Below are 18,652 nucleotides of genomic sequence, written 5' to 3' on the forward strand. Positions count from 1 at the left end.
GCTGATTCACTGCAGGGGGCGCGCGCAGAACATGCGAGCCTACTGGAGCGGCTCCGAGACATTAACTACGCAGCACACTCGGCGAGGACACATCACCTAAGTGATAGACCTGGCAAGTTGCTGGCCTGGCTGATTTCACAGGAGTCCCGCTCTTCTTCAGTGGTGGCAATACACGCGGAAGGGAGGGGCCTATTGTACTCGCAACAACAGATTCATGATGCATTCACTCACCATTACGATGCATTATACCGCTCCCGACTGCTGCGCACACGCTCGGACATTGCTGATTACCTCTCCCCTCTGCCCATGCCACACCTGACTACCACACACAGGACGAACTAGGAGCCTCGCTTGACCCTGACGAGATCCGCAAAGCAATTTTTCACCTATCTAACGGCAAATCCCCTGGCCCGGATGGGCTTCCGGCCGAATTTTTTAAGGCAGGCGCGGATATCCTCATTCCGCGGCTTCTGAACGTGTACGCCGCAGCAGCGGAAGATGCACTCTTACCCGCATCGTTGAACGAAGCAACCCTAATCTCCATCCCAAAGCCTGACAAGGACTGCACGCGGATGGGCTCTTACCATTCCCTGGCGCTGCTAAACACGGACTATAAGATACTGGCCTCCACACTAGCCCGGAGACTGGCCCCCTATGTGCCCCGCCTGGTGCATCAGGACCAAAACGGTTTTGTTCCGACACGCCACACCTTCCACAATATCCGCCGCCTTTTCCATATACAGGAATACGCTACCCATCAGTGGCCCAGAGCGGGATGCCTGATACTAGACGTTGAGAAGGCCTTTGACTCGGTTGAGTGGCCATACCTGGGAGCGGTTATGGAAAAGTACCAACTGGGAGGAGGCTATGAAGCCATGGTGGGCCTGCTGTACGACAAACCGACGGTCCGAGTTCGCACAGGCGCGCTGCTCTCGGACTCTATCCGGGTGCGGAGAGGCACCAGACAGGGTTGCCCTCTGTCGCCTCTATTGTTCTCCTTGGCCATGGAACCCCTGGCCACAATCCTCAGGACTCAGGGGCCTGAATGGGGGATCCCGCTAATAGATGGTCTACACGCAGTGTCACTATACGCAGACGACCTGCTGCTGTACGTCAGAGACATAACTAACATCCCTGACTCCCTAGCCGACACCTTCCGCACCTTCGAAGAAATGTCTGGAATGCGGGTTAATTGGTCCAAATCGGGGGCTTTTTCCTTTAGTCCAGACACGCCCGAATGTGAAGTGCGTCTGGGCGGAGGTAGATTGCAATGGCATCCCACTACGTTCCGCTACCTGGGGATCCGAATATATCGGAATCCGACGGATATCCTTGAGGGGAATCTCCTGCGGGCCATCGCCTCGATTCGAGCACAGATCAAATTCTGGAACACCCTACCTCTAAACGTCCCAAGCCGCATAGCGCTTACTAAAATGATAGTGCTGCCCAGACTGCTGTACTATTTTGCCAATATACCCACATACGTACCAAATAAAATATTTTGTGACCTGGAAGCTCTGCTACGCAGTCTCGTCTGGAACACGGGCCGGCCCCGCGTAGCGCTGACCAAGCTCTACATGCCAACTGAACAGGGAGGCCTGGCGGTCCCTAACATGGCGCTCTACTACCTCGCGGCACAGATGCAGAGGGTGACGGGGTGGCTCAGCGGCAAGCACCTCGAAGATACTGCGTCGGCAACTGCTGCCTGGACGCAAACACAAATCTTCACGCTGTTCCACCCGATAACCCGGACTCCCTGCCCCTTACAACTGCACCTGGCGGTGGCGCGCAGATGCTTCCTGCGTTGTTTATGGCTCACCCGGGCGACGACGCCCTACGCCCCGATACTACCTATTCTGGGTACTCCAGGGCCAGTGGATGCAATAACTGTGACTCGACTAACTAGCTGGACACAGGCGGGGGTGGACACTCTGGGAGATCTATACGCTGACGGAACACTACTCACCTTTGCGGACCTGGCCGCTAGCACGGAAATCCCAGCTGGCCAGTTCCTACTGCATGCGTCCCTCTTACGCACACTCACTCAGTCTTGGGGCGACATGACTGACGAACTGCCAATGCACAGCTTCATGCAGTATCTCCACGTTATGGGAAATGGCTCATACATTGGTTGGCGCAGGCCCTACTAATGCACTCGCAACCGTCTACATTGCCGCTACGGGACAAATGGGCGACGGATAGAGGACAGGCATGGACAGATAAAGAATGGACGATGATCTTATCCGGACCGACGTACATCCCACGCAACCCCCGTTTTAGAATAATTCAATTCTACATCTTGCAACGAGCTTATCTGACACCTGACAAGATAAACAGGTACTTCACAACCACTGATGCTGCTTGTCCGCGCTGCTCTCTGAACGGAGCAGACCTCTTGCATATGCTGTGGCATTGTCCTGACGTACACATGTACTGGAATGAGGTTGTAACGCTACTCACACGCAGCACTGGCGAGCAGGTACCGCACACGTGGGAAGCATGCATCTTGGGGCTATACAAACGCACTAAACTTAACAAAGTGCGGACGCGCTTCTGGGACATGGGGCTTATAACAGCCAAACGTCTGCTTACCAAGCATTGGAAGGCAGCGACCCCCCTCACGCACAGCACTGGCGCGCCTCCTTTACCAACTGGGCGCGAGCGGAAGGCACGGTGCTTCTCCGCGAGGAAACAGCGGGACTACGCAAGTTCCCTATTGCTCAGCTCTGGGACGACTTCCTCAAGGCGTTCCGACGCGCCTGCCAGGAGCGGGGGATTACCTGAGGCACGCTCGCACCGGCGCATCACATCACCTCTCAGCACCGGACGCTGGCAAGGCCCTGCTCTCCTCTTCCCCTGCTCATCCGCCTCTCTGGACTTCAAGATGCACACTAACGACTATAGGCACTTACTATACCACACACTGCACCGGACGCCCACACAGTCCCGCACACCAGCCGCTGCCTTTACCACGACTGACCTGCGCCGATTGCGGTTGCTGACAGGGAGGAACCTCCCCCCCTTCCACCAGGAAAGCAGACGACACGTCTGCGGGCGGCACTGACGCCCTGTGATATGCTACCCTGCATTCTGACCATCCCCAAGGGCAACGCCCAGTCAGCTCCAGCGCGGACGAAAGCGAATCCCCCCCCCCCTCATTTCTCACTTCATGTGGCGAGACGCCCTGCTAGGCCCTGCCCCGCAACCACCGCCGCTTATGAGGTCCTGTGACGAAAGCCCCCCCTACCCCTTCCTTACTGGCCCTGCCCCCCAGATTTTCCCTGCCAAGATATAGGCATGGGGAATGGTTTGTTAGCTGGTCGTGTTCCCTGACCAGACCCGTTTCTTCACGCAATGGAAGACGTTGGATGCAGCATGTCACTATCAGGAAGCGATACCTTATTGATCTCAAGTTACGCATACCCTGCGAAGCCACGGTGACACTTACACATTGAGAGAGATACGACTTTGCACACACCCTCGCCCATGTTAGCAAGGGACCCGCTGCGCATCCTATCAGATATTGCTGCGTCTTTTGCGACCTCCCGACACTACCGCTGGGAGATCGCGCAGACACCATACTGCCAGACACCTGAGACCTGCCTGGAATGGCTGCAGACTAACCCTGCCGCACATAATCGCCTACTACTTTGCCTCAGTGAGCTATACCATTGCACACCTTGTCGTTTCACAGCCAGCATTGCGGTCACGGATCTGGTAAACCATCTGTTGCCGATCCCTCCCGCTATTGGTGCCCACAACTGACTATTAGGCTATTTGCGGGGAATTGGGGGATTGCTATCATGGCACTAATGCTAGGTGATCACTGCAAAGCAAATCTCTACAACGTAAGACAAAAATACAAGATCTAATGCTAAAGTAACTGCACATCGGATGGCTGCATATACACCCACATGAGACTCGCCGCCGGACCCCCGGGTTGTCGGCTAAATGGCTGTGTCATCTAGTCATAGGTTTACCTGACTGTTTTCTGCCCGGCTGGCCCCTGAGAGCCGCTGAATGTAACATGTAAGACATTTACCATCTGTACAATAAAGGTCTTCAAAAAAAAAAAAAACATTGATCATTACCTGAAATGCATCTCACTCAAGTACTGCTCAATATGTTGTGAGGTGGCTGCAGTTGAACTGACTTTCTGTCTTGTGTTGGCACATTGACAAAGTCCTTAGTGCCTGGGGGTACAGAAATTCTATCTCCTAGGTCATGTTCTAGAGAAATCTAGAAAAGTGTTATTTTGGTGCCCTACCATAGAACACATTCTTCTAGACCTTTGAGTAATTTAGATGGCACATTCAGCAAACCAATCATTACAGATAGCGGAGACATCAGTTGTAATATTGGATATGTCCATCGGCTCAGGTAGGTGCTTCCTTTCTCCTGTGGTTTTTGCCAGGTGCTTTACTTATACAAGGTTATTCCGCACTTTAATGTCAGTTTTAAATTTCATATTTTGAATCTGTTTGTTTAATAATGTCACTAGCTGTCCTGTTCTGATAAATATCAGACACCAGTCTCTTTGCTACGGGTATCTTTAACAAGGGGAATAGATTAGCTTTCATACTAAATGTATATGCTATATGCTTTTTTGCAATATTCTACCTATGCATAGAATTTGATACTGTAGATCCCAATATTGGGAATTTTCATACGATAAAAGATGCTGCTCTCCCAGCAAAATATGAACCCTTCTGTGACATAAATCCTGTTAGATTATCAAGAACATCAAAGATGGAATGGGCTGCTCAATTAACGATGGGTCCACTTGGCCTGTATTGGCTGGGTTTACCCTATATCCTGGCACAATGAATCTAAAAATTGCAAAAGTAAGACAGTTACTAAAGCAGGTCGTGGCTATTTGTAGGTGACTTCAACAGTATGTCCTACAATCGCCAGCTGATGGACATTTGTTCCTAGCTTTGCACAACATGCACATCCCTTGGTCCACAGACTATTAATGCTATTATGGTCAAGCATCGAACAAAAAAGATGCAATTACATTCTGGATTGCTCACAAGCCTAACCCATTAGAAATTGTCTAACCTCACGCAACATCCTAGGATGGGCATATGATCCTAACTTTGTGTAGTCCACTTGGGATGGTACCACCCGTAGAAGAGTGTACCACTAGGCGAACACATTTTGTGAATATAATGTAATAGCACAGCACACCCTCATTAGTGATGCTAACAGTGGTGTTAAAACATACAAGATGAGCATGGGGCTGCATCTTCACTAGATTTAAGAATGAAAGTAATGGGTAATTTAAAAACATTTTCCTCGATAGTTCTGAGTTAGGCTTGTGAAGAAGCTGCAGTCCCGGCTATGTGCCAGTGGTAGTCAGTAGTTCCCTTTGAGCAATAGGAATTTCCAAAGTTTATGCTATAAAGAAAACCTCTGAACTGACCTATCTTATTTCACAGGCCACATTCAGACATCTGAGAACTCCACTGAGAAGGACCCCCAAGAGAAGGATAATTAATAAGAAATTGGGGATGGTGCCCATGGACAATATCTGAATAATATCTCTTATCTGGGCCCATAAAACTCAGTTTTTGTCTTTTGTTTCTAGATTTTTTGTCTGTAGAATGTGAGAGAGTGTGTGTATGAGTAGACGGAATGGTGAGACTGATATGAATGAGTGCATAAAGCTGTTTTATCTAGCCTTTTTTTAGTAATTGCTTTTGTGGGGGTTGTGTATGAACACACAGATACAAAATATTTTGTTATGTATTTTTCTGATGACTTATTTTTCTTAAATATGGAAATGATGATTTGTCAATCACTGTTTTGTATGGATTTTTTTTTAAAAATACTATAAAAATTGCTTTTTGAAATGATAAATACCAAGAGAAACAAATGATAAATAAAATGCAATTCAAATGAAAATTATTGTTTCTTGTACACTTTGATATGGTTGTGCGTTGTCCCTGAAGAAAAAAGTTTTTTGAGTTATACCAACCTGTGAAATAAGATAGGTCAGTTCAGAGGTTTTCTTTATAGCATATATTCCAATTTTCCCCCTCCTCTAGACCAAAAACAAATACTTTGGGGGTACCTTTAGCGCCTTATGTATTTCCAAAGTTTACTCCAGAAGTTTACACCTCTGTGGCCATGAAATCTTAGGTTCACAGGCTGTAAAACTGCATCTCAAAGCAAAGAATGGAAACGAGGGTTTCAATAAGGAGAAAGTTGGGCTGAAAACTAAAATGAAGCAGAACGTAAAAGTAAAAAAGAAGACTGGATCTCCCTCAATGCAGGAATCCAGTAGGGATGGATATAATTTGAGGGACCATGATAAAACCAGAAAGCCAGCTCAGTACCAGTATCATCATAGCCATTCTTCCAGTTCCTTCCGGGACGCTGGCAACAGTAAAAAAAAAACCTGAAAGAAATAGATACATTGATTATTGCAGGAAGGATTAGTACGTCAAGCAAGAAAGTTAATCAGCATGTGAGGTAGAAGTTAGTGTAAAGAAGAAAGAGAAAGATTTGTACTCAAACACTCACTTTGAGAAAAAAGAAATTTGCTGGTCTAGCAAAAGAGCCTGCCCTGTAAACTATGGATATTTTTGCAGAATGGGACTTGGACGGCTGCACCTTGAGACAGTGCTGATGAACTGACGATGGTTCACCAGACTGCAAAGGAGCATCTGCTGGTGGCTCCAACTAAAGAATAACCATAGGTTGAGACATAGCAGCGGCATGTAAACCCTCCAGACAGGGTTCATGATGTAGAAATACAAATTGAGAGTGAAACACCATGCTATTGGATGCTTACAATATTGTTCTTGCAGAGGATGATTGGACTCTGGTGTTCATAAGGGATGCACGTCAAGGTGAGGAGGGGATAATGCAGCCATTTTATCCATAATTTTTCAAGAACGCAGGGAAAATATGCATGTCAGTGGGCTCTGAAACAGGCTCCAGCTCTGTATAGAAACCCAGGGTGTTGAAACAAAGACACTTTCCACATGTGATTCTCTTATGGAGTGAGCTCCAATTTCAAGCTCAATATCCTTTAAAACTAGAAATTAAGTGCAATATAAGCTATTTTAGATCAGCTACAAAATTAAGGCATGCTAGGGCCTTGTAATTCCACCATGAATACTCCTCTTTTTCTGGAAATGAAACCTAATAATTCATACTGCATAGTCTTAGGTTGTAAGAAATTGTCCCAGCCAACATTATTTTCTATGGGAGGTTGTTGCTGTACCAGTGGTTGGTCATATGTAGTGCAACACGTACTTCAGATCTGAGCTGTAGTATTTTACTACTGTATTGGGTCCCTTTTTGGGAGGAATAACTTTAGACTTGCACTTTATGACTAACAATGGGCTTACTCTTTTGTGGGTGGGTGCACATCCCCAAACACCTTTTTAATACACTCTAAACACCATTCATTGCAAAAATTATTTTAACACGTTTTTCACATTGGTAATGGAAGGAAGACATTATTGATGCTAACTTAAATGACATGGTGCAAAATAGAACATATATTTTGACTATATTTAATTCAGATGGAATTGCCCTGTTGCCGATTAATACTGATGTATATATGAACAGGTTCCTTTCTAAAGCTGCTTGCCCATTAGCAGATAGTCCAGATCCCTGATAGAACATATATTCCCTTATATGGGGTGACAACACATTGTGTTGATAAGTTGTGCCAGAGATGGGATGGGTAACATACTCCAGTTAAATGCTATAAAAGAGCACCTGCCAAAGATAAGTGAAGGCAGTGTTTTAAGTAATTTTATCCCTGGGTTAACATCCAGTAAAAAATAAACAGTTCATATCCACTTTAATAAATGCCATTATAATGAAGAACAGGCATGTTCAGAAAGGGAAGATGCGGAAAGAATTAAGGAGACTGAAAATGAAATATATTATTCATTCAAGATTATTGACAATGCTTTTGACAACTCGCAAAACTTGCATCCACAATTTCAACGAAATTTTTTCTGCCCTTAATCTGAGATCCTAGTCTCCACCAAGGACAAGCTCAGCATGAAGCTATAACAAAGCTAAATCAGGCATTACAAAATTTGAAAGCTAATAAAGTGCCTTGGAAGCTCATAAATAAAAGTGCCATGTGTGTGTTCTTTACAATTTGACCCAAGACAGATAACAATGGCTGCAAAAGAAGCATTGTGCATTTTTTTGTCCATTAAGGGGATCGAGGGCACCCCATTTTCTGTGGCAGAGGACCAATATCATAAGTGGTTTCTAAATGAAATAATTTCTATGCCAATTAATATCTTGCTTTTTATGATTGTGAAAAACACATGTCCTTGGGTAGATATGAAAAAATACACAATACTTCCCTTTACCATGCCTGGGAGTTTCCATTTAAATTCTATTGCTGGACAAAAAACAATCTTGCATTCATAAGCACATATGTGTGCACCAACCCACTATGTAAATGTAAATGTAAATGTATGTATACTTGTAAAGCGCACCTTTACCCCATCTCGGGGCGTCCTGGCGCTGTATACCGCTGGGGAACCCGCCCTGGCTTTCCCTGTGGGATGGTCCCTCCTGGGCACCCCCAAGGTGAAGCCAGGCATCCCTGGCGCTGATAGGGCCGTTGTGGAGATTAAGCAAGCTATTGCCCAGAGTTGTAGAGTGGGACCCATGGTTAGCGTAGGCACCTAGGCGAGAATTATCGAGTCCGCGGACATTGACCCAAGACCCTGCCGCGTCGGGAATTGAACCCTGGTACCGGGCTGACCTCTGCTTCAGGGTCTGCTGCCTCTAACCAGTGAGCCACACTTCTCCACTATCACCTTCACTCCTCTATGACTCTATCACTCTACATGGAGCTTGTGACTCTTTGAAGCCCAGGCGTGCATGTAGATTACTTTCAGCACCTGCTCCATTTATTCCTTCTTGTCTCACACACACACTCCCAGGGAATGGGTCATTTCTAATTAGAACAAATGTAAGCTTTGGTGGGATGACTCCTGGTTTCACCTTCTTGATAACTGTCCAGGAAACAGTAAAATGTTGTGGTGTTACACCGTATCCTCGTTTGAGGAAGCTGTTTGAAAGTGTCTCATGGGCAAAGATTGACATGATAAATATGTGCTTTGATTAGTTATATAAGCTTGTTGCCATTCTAACATAGAAAGAAGGGGCAGATTTACAAGGATTTAATGCCGCCGTAGCGTCAATTTTTTGGCATTAAGGTAGCTTTTTTTTATCGCTATGTTTACAAGTTGCCGCAAAGTCCAATTACAGGCATTTTTCCAACGTTAACGTGAATTTTTCACAGCGCCACTTCCGTTAGCGTGACTTACTGAAAATGAGATGCAAGGTAGCTGTTCCTGCGTAAAAACTCCTGCAAAACACACAACGCAATATTTACAAGGATCTCCTAGTATGCCACTAAAAAAGAAAAACCGTCAGGAATTACCTGGTCTTAAAAATGATGTAAACACACTTGGGGCCTCATTTAAGAGGTTTTGGTGCAGGACAGCGCCACAAGGAATCTTTCTGCGCTGCCTTGTAACAAAACAAACAGGCAGTAATGCACCCTATCATTAAGATAGGGTGTATTCCGTCTTTTTCCCCAACGTTGGTGCACAATGGCTGCCATGGTCCAACACAGGCACACTTGTGCCATGGTGCAAGGGTGGATGCATTGTGGAGCTGATTGATTTTGTGCAAGAAGGGCCACCTTCCTTCACAAAAATGATCTAGAAAGGGGAATTGCTTCATCCATGTGTGCTGCAGCATACTTTTTTATGTTGTTTAAATTTATTTATTTGTATTTTTCATAAAACATAGTTGCCATACAGTTACAAACATCATTTCAGCTCAGGCACCGAGGTGCATACCTCACAGGTAATAATAATTCAGTCAATAGTTAAGTACATCTCCTGGAGCATTGGTCGCGGTGACTAACACGGGGCCACTCGCCAATATGCATTACAGAGCATACAAGGATTGGACGCTGCGTCTTATGCCACAAATAGGAGCTGACGAGTATGGCACTTTGAAGCAAGGCAGAGGAACCAAGTTCTAGGGAATAACAGTATTAACTGATGCCGAACACATGTCTCAACTTCTACTCTTCTCTCTCACACCACCTGCACAAGCCACACAACTGTAGGATCAATGGGTACGTATCTAGTTGCATCCCTGGAAGATTAAGACAAGGTGCCAGCGCGTCCATGAAGCAGGCTACTGCCACTACTTCTGTGCATGTTACTGTGGTTTGGGGCTTGCCTCTGACTGCCAGCTGCATTGAAAGTCCTGCAATATGACATCCCAGTCAGCTGCCATCGGAACTTTACGTAACTCCTATGTGTCTTTGTGGAGCAAGGCAATGCTTTCAACTTGCGCCTAGCCTGTTAGTGAGTGGGACTACTCCAGCGTGGGGGGAGGTTCCGAACAGTTCCATTTCACTGGAGATTAAGCACTTAGCTGCAAGTAGTCCCAGATCTATAAACCTGGACTCCACCCAGTGCCTAGCCGATCTACAGAAGAGCCCCAGGAGACAGACATCCTAGGTATACGCCACTGTGTGTCCAGTGCAGCCAGCTAAGTGTGCTGTGACACTACACCAGTACTCATTGAGCGCGGGGCAGCCCCAGAGCATATGAATGATATCCGCATCAATCAGCTTACATCAGGGACAACAAGCATCCGTACGCCGTAAGTACCTGTTGATCTTAGCTGGGGTCAAATAGGCTCTGTGCAATACTTAGTACTGAATGAGACAGAATCTAGCATGTCTAGGAATATGGGCATGTCCCTCAAGTGTAGCCATCCATTCGTGGTCTGTGCATGGGTGAGTCAGGTCCATGTCCCAGCGATGTTGAAGAGACGTTAACGAGTATTCTGTGAGCGTGCACAGCAAGCTAGCAAACCACTTTGTGAGAGTCCTCCCTGTGCCCATCACGTGTATGTATTGAATTGTAAGATGCATGTCAGACTCCCGAGACACATCCCCCCATAGGGTTCGCAGTGCTGTAAACGAGGTAAGAAGTAAAAACTGACCTTGCGGCAGTCCAGTGTCCTCTACTAAGGGCCCAATTATGATGCGGTTAGGAAGACCTCCTAACGGCATTTGCTCTGTCCGAATCAGATCGGGAACGTGTCTTCCCAACTGACTTGGAAAGGTTTCCTACCAACCAAGTATGATGCAAGTTAGGCATTAGGAATATCCCAATCCGAACCCAAAGGCATTCAGAATGACCGAGCTATACGGAGCAGAATCGTACGTCTCTACGGGCTGCATTTCTAACGACTGAGTACAATGCTGGATTCAGACAGCCTTTCCGAATTGTGCCGTCTGACTCGAATCAGCAGTCAGAATCAGACTTTGAAGGCCCGTAGTGGGCCCCCCTGCACCCAAAGCCTTCCCAACCGGTCCTGTGGGGGTACCCATGGTTCCCCCTTACCAGCCATGAACCAGTACCGCAGGCACCTGCGGTTGTCAATCACAGGGTGCCCAATTTTCCCCAGCCACCCCTTTCTTCAATGGGAACCTATGCGTTCGGTTGGAACATAGGCTCCCATTGAAGTCAATGGGAGTCCAACTGAATCCTATCTGGAAGCATACGCTGCATCGTACTTGGTCGGTCGGACTCTCCAGATCTGAGTCGGTTGGAAACCATTCCCAACCCCATTAGGTCGGGGAGATTTCCAAACTGCATCGTAATCGTGGGCTAAGACATCAAAGGGCGCCAGCAACCCATCTTGGTATAGATTGCCCAGAGTCTGTAGGTCAACCGGCTGCCAGGCAGAAAGTTCCACCCTAGTTGCCACCCCTCAGCATGCCTTGCAACAGTAATGCCTGCACATACGGTATGGCAGAGCACGTGTGATGCAAGCAATGGTGAAAGCATCTGTTTGCCACCTCCAGCATTATCTGGACAGACACCCCACCTCTTCTCCCGGGATGAAAGAGCTCCAGGACTGACAAGTGCGGGCACTCTGTTGAGAGTGCACCCTTATCCTCAAGGTTTAGTCCACTGGCCTATCTGGCCACACACTGCAATTGCACCACCAGTAAGTAGTGCTCCATATTAGGTCCTGCGAGGCCTCCATGACAGTGCAACCCTGCACTGCAATCCATTCAATGTGAACTCATGCATGATGCATTTGAAGAAGCGGAAGACAGGAGGCCAAATATACACTGGCAAGTAAGTGCAGAAATACAGTAACCGGTGCAGTACCAGCATTGTAAGTAGCACTATGCGGCCCATGATGGCCAGAGGCAGACTCAGCCAGAAGAGCTTTTGCAACTTGATGGCTGCTATCACCCATGATATGTTCCCCTCTAGTAGGTCCACTGACTGATGATATACACATACTCTAAGGTACCGTAAGACAGTGGGCTGCTACTTCACAGGTATATTGTTAATGGTCACTGGGGTGTCGGGGCAAGCCTGCTTGAATGGGTACAACAAGATCTCACCCAATTCACTCTGAGACCAGAGAGGGATGCAAAATCATTGAGGATCCGCGCCAAGTCAACAGGCGTTCTCCTTATGTCCCAGACGTACAGGAGCAGGTAGTCTGCATGCAGGGAGATCGGATGCATCCCATCACTCAATGGGATAGCCCATTCTGCCCCAGTTCCACAAATAGCTTCCGCGTGCGGCTCTATAGCTGGAGAGAAGAGCAGAGATGGCAGCGGGCACCCTTATCCGGTACCACGACTGATGGGCACAGGGTCCGACACAAGGGTGCCCGTTTTGACTCTAGCGGAAGGAGATTTGTATAACAAGAAAATGAGCCCCAAGTCCATAGCGGGACAGAAGGCGTATAGAAACTCCCATTCCATGGTATCAAAGGCCTTCTCCAAGTCAAACACCAGACACCCAGAGTGAGGCCAACCTGAGGATAAATAGCTGGCCCCATGGAAAAATCGACGCAGGTTAAGATATGTATTCTGGGATGGCACAAATCCATTCTGGTCAATGTGCACCAGATTGGCACCAGGGTGGCCAACCGATCCACGTGTATTTTGGCCAGGATTTTATAGTCAGTGTTTAAAAGCACCAGTGGTCGGCAGGCCAAGAGCGTTGGATCTCTATCCAGCTTAGGCAAAGAAATTAGCAGAGCTTCACCGAGAGCAGTGGAAGATGGAGGCTTCAAGCGAATCCTCATACAGGGCAAGCAGGTGAGGGGCCAACAATGAAGTGTGTGTCTTATAATATTCCGCTAGCAGCCCATCTGGCCCTGGCGTCATGCCCATGTCCAGAGCTCTGACAGCCTTCCCTACTTCAAATGGTATGATCAACTCATCCAGTTCCACCGGCTGCTTCGGCGTAATGGTGGGCAAGCAAGTGGATGCAAAGAAGCCCACGATATCAGCTGGCCAATGCTGGCATCAGACACATACAGAGCTGTGCAGTGTCTAGTGAGAGCCCATGGATTTCCAGTTGAGTGTACAACAGCTGTCTCGAAAGGAAACACCCGCTGAAAGGATATGGTGCCATGCCTGCTCCTGATGGATTAGCCATGTATGCTGCATGCGCAATACGCCATGCACACTGCAGTTGTTGTTGTCTGAGTTGTGGACAGCTGCTGCACTAAGGTGGCTCAGGCTCCGAGTCCCGCCCTAATCAAATTTCCTCCCACAAATGCAGCCAGCCCGGCAGCAGGAAGGTAGTGGCAGCTAGGAGACTGGCGGGGCTGCCGCTGCACTGCCATGGACACTGGACAGCCGGTGCCATATCCCACCCATCAAGGACTCAAGGAGGAGGCTCAGGTAAGGTGATGTAAGGCCTTGCTATGCCAGGGCAGGAGGGCGGTGGGGTTGGAGGAGTTGGGTTTGGGCAGAGGAGGTCAATGATGGTGCAGAATGTACTCCGCCAGGGCACAGAACTCCACAGAATTTCAGTGAGTTTTCCAGTAACGTGAAATTCCACGGGGTACAACTCTGCAAACTCTACCCAGGCTTACTTCTTTCTAGTGTCTTCACACGTGCCATTAGCTCCTGTCACTCCAACCTTCCTCGCGAGCCCCCAAACCCGGGGACCACCACCTCCCCGGGGCAACATGATTTAAATGCGGGGGCGCGTGCCTCCCGCCCCCCGCAGCCCTGGGGACTGCCACCTCCCCGGGGCTACTTTCAAAAACAAAGTGTGGGGGGGCTCAAGTCCCCCCACACTGCCCCGGGACCACCACCTCCCCGGTGCTTTAATCAGTTGGGAGGAGGGCTGTGCTGCCGCTCTATTGGAGCACTAGATGGCCCTGGGGACCCCCACCCCTAAGGGCTAACTCCTTCAATGTCCTCGGGTGCCCACCCCCGGGACATTGCTGTTTGATATGGCAGGGCGGGAGCACGGCACCCGCCCTGCCATAGCAAACACTGCTTTGCTTCTTGGAAGCGAGAGCAGGAAACCTGCTTTCGCTTCCAAGAAGAAAAGCAGAATTGCTTTTGGGCAAAGGGAGCTGCATATCAGCAACTCCCCTTGTCCAAAAGCAATGCCAGCTTCCACAGGAGGCGGGGAGCAGGATGGGACCACAAGGGCATTGGGGTTCCCCCCGCGGTACCCAAAGTGAGGGCCGGCCCCGGGGGATGGGGTCCCCGGGACCAATAGTGGCCCACTGATGTCACTGAGCATGTCACGAGTGATGTAATATGTGACGTCATCAGCAGTGCATTGCGGGGACGTGAGGTATAGTTAGATCAACCAACTATAACGGCCAAATTTCTCTGGTTTTGTATGAGTGATATGTACAACCAACTTTAACGACCCTGAACCCTGTGGTTTTTTCTGTGAATTTCTATGTTTTTTTAAATGCTCATTTCTAACTATAACGTCCCTGAAACCTATGTTTTTTTCAGTGAATACATATATATATAATTGCACTGAATTACATTAAAATATTTTGATAAAAAAATCCCCCAAAAATCATTTTACATTGTGGTACATTTATTGTACAAATAAAAATACCTGAAAATAAAAAAAATATTAGTATTCGTATTTACTAACTAAAAAAATACAATAAAAAATATACCCAATAATTCATTTAAAACATATTTTACATTCATTAACCAATGTAAATATTGTTTGAAAACCTGTGACAAAATGTAATATTTGTAAACATAACAAACAAAATAGAATAGTAAAGTAAAATAGAAATATAATAAAAACATTTCAAAAACTTAGTTTTAAATGAAGTATTATCTAATCCTGTATGATTTAGTAACTGAACACTAATTCAAAATTATTAGAGAAATAAATTAATAAAAAAACATTTCAAAACACAATTCGAACTGCAATCTTACAAGCAAAAGGAAAAATGCATATATTGTGATGTGGAGAGTCAGATTTACTATTCAAATTCCAATCTATCAAAAATTGGGGAAAGGACATATATTTGTGGAGCAGATTTACTATTCTAATTTCACACAGTGAGGGGTTGTAGGGGTCATGGAATGTACTATTCTAACTTCAGTCCAACACAGGGGAAAGTCCCTACATAGGGGTGTCAAAATTATTATTCTAACTCCAATTTAACAAACATAGGCAAATTGCGTACAATGATAGAGGTGGTCAATTTTTACTATTCTAACTCCAAGCTAACAAACACTGGGGAAAGTGTGTACAAACTGGGGTGAAGGGATTCAGATTTAGTTTTGTAACTCTACTCTAGCAAGCATGAGGAAAGTACTTACATAGAAAGAGATTTAACTATTCTAACAGCAATTTAACAAACATTGGGGAACGTGCATACATAAGGGTGGGTACAGATTTACTTTTCTAACTCCAGTCTAAATAACATTGGGAAGAGTATATAAATTGGGGGTTCAGGGCAGGTCAGAACTCCACTCTAATAAATATCAGGGAAAAGGTCATACATGAGGGCAGATTTACTATTATAACTCAACTCTATTGAACATTCAGAATGTGAATACATTGGGTGGTGACATTTACTATTGCAACTCCAATCTAATAAACATTATGGAATGTGCATACATTATGGGTTGGAGGGTGTTCAAATTTACAATTCTATTTCCACTCTAACAAATATTGATAGTGCCTACATACAAAGGATCAGACTTAATGCTCCCAAATAATAAAAAAACAGATTTGTAATGATTTCAAATTAAACATAAAAATTAAAAATCCATATTGTTATATAAAATCATAAAATTATTTACAATTACTAATACAAATGCTTACAAATCATAAGTATATCTGAATTATTAAAAAGTATTCAAACTTTTTTAAAAAAACAAGATTACCCAAACTCTCATATAATAAAATAAAACAAAGAACTCTTATAATAATGACAATTATTTTCAGAACCAAAACAAGTTGACCATTTTGACATTTTTAATATTTAAGTTTTACATTAATCAAATAAACTTTTAGTTCACACTACCCTAACCATTTCCAATATATACCCCACAACCTATGCCAAGAATGTAATAAATAATTTTTAGTAGCTTATATTCATAAATTCACATATTTAAATAGTTAAAAAATAAGCTATAATATAAAGAAGTTAAATAAAAATTCTTATTTTAATAGTAAGCATATCATATTTAATAGAAAAGTAAATTGTTTATTTATTTATAGTTAAAGGATGCCTTGTATTTAAAGGCTGCCAACCTAATTCACGTATAAACACCAAACACCCCCCCCCAAAAAAAGGTAAATGCATATGAAAATTATAAAACAACTTACTGAAACATTACAAATTGAATATATAAAAAATGTAGGGCCTGATTTGAATCTTGGCAGGACTACCACAGTCCTGCTGCAGCAGCAGTCCCACGTACTTCATCAAGCTGATGGTGGTCCGCCCACCTTATTTAGATGTTGTGGCAAGAGACAGAAGACCACAGCTGCAGCGGTCTTCTCTGCTGGCTGACAGTACTCAATCGCCATCATGCCTGCGGGATTTAGCCAAGCAGATTTAGATGTTCCCGTTGTGCTGCTGGTGTCCTGGTGGCGGTGTTCTGACGGAGTGAGGCCATGGTGGTGGGGAGACAGGTAAGTGATACTCATCATTATCTTAATTTTTATATATGTTGCGAATGTGTCATAATGTATATGTGGGTAAAGTGGAATGCCCTTTTTTTTTTACATATTGCGTGCAATACAACAACATATACACAACATTGAATGCACATCCTCAGGCACAACAAGCACAATACCCACAAGCACCACAACAAAAATATTTTTTGACAATACAGGTGTGTTCATTTTACCTGGATTAGTAGGAAAATAAACACTGTTGCTTGACACCTAAGAAATATATAGCATGTAAGAACAATGCAGATGTACACAATGCTACAGCAATTGCCAATACATAGGACAATTGTACAAGTAGCTTACCGTAGATATCGGCCACAATGGAGCCATTCAGCATCATGCTGGAGTCGGTGCAGCAAAGGAGGAATCTGGCCGATGTGGCATAAGATGGAAGCGTAAAGCAGGAAAAAAGGTAAACCTTTACCTTATTTCTTTCAATCCCGCCGACTCGAAGTAGGAGGGATTCCCACCACAGCTGCCACAGCAGAAAGGCACATGGTAATCGGGATGGCGGGAATGTGGCCGACAGCCGCTTCTGCCTATACTGCCGTCGACGCGGTTGAAGATTCCTGGCGGAGTCAGCGGGACCCTGGCAGTCTTTAATCTATGGACCTGCCAACAACTAAATATGACGGGCGGACTGCCAAGTCAGCGGGCGGTAAAACCATTGAATAAGCGACAGCGGTACCTGACCTGCCAATATCTAAATCAGGCCCTCAGAATAATGAAAATTCACTTAAAAAAGTGGTTCCTGTCTAAACCCCAATACACCACATAACTCCTAGAAAATGTATTACAAACTCTAAAACAAATGAAAACAGTTTATATGTTAAAAGGAATTAAGTTAATAAATAAATATCCAATTAAAGAATTTGCATGGTGACTCAATTAATTATCAGCTAATAACTGGTTTATTTAAAACACCTCCCACCCAATTCCCCAATGAACGCAACACCTTGAAAAATATAAAGCATTACTATAATATTGTTAAAAATATTTACAAATAAAGTTCACAAAAACATATATAATGACATAAAAATAAAGAATAGTACAATAATAAAATAAATATATTGCACAAAACATAATTTTATACTTTCATATTATTGTAAAACAATGATGAAACTATATACTTACCATTGATAGTCCTGCTTACAGTATTTTTGTCTTCACAATATTTTGACCACGATATTACGGTCAAATTATGTTTTTGAATCAATATTGGAACACCTCTTCCTCTCTCTCTTTCTCTCTCTCTTTCGCTCCCCAGTCCTTGTACGCTTAGCACCATAACTTCCCCAATCTCATACATCTGTTGCTATCATGTCCCTTCATGTTCCTCCCTTTCCTGCTTGTTGCTTTGGTTTTAATTTTTTATTTATTTTTTCAATTTTCAAAAGCTTTGGTGCAGCCCCAGGAGCTGCATATAGTGCAATTGAACTCCATGCTTTTTTGCGCTCCCTTCGAATACCTTTGTCCCTTGGCTCTCACCAGTTCTTCTCTCATCCTTACACTTCATTAACTTTTTTATTACATTTTTGTTTTACTTTAGAGAAGATGTCGGCAATGACCAAAGTTGATCTGTACACTGCTGCCATCTTTGAATGGTAAATTAAACTTGAATT

This window comes from Lissotriton helveticus, chromosome 9, assembly GCF_964261635.1.
Source record: "Lissotriton helveticus chromosome 9, aLisHel1.1, whole genome shotgun sequence".
NCBI lineage: Eukaryota > Metazoa > Chordata > Amphibia > Caudata > Salamandridae > Lissotriton > Lissotriton helveticus.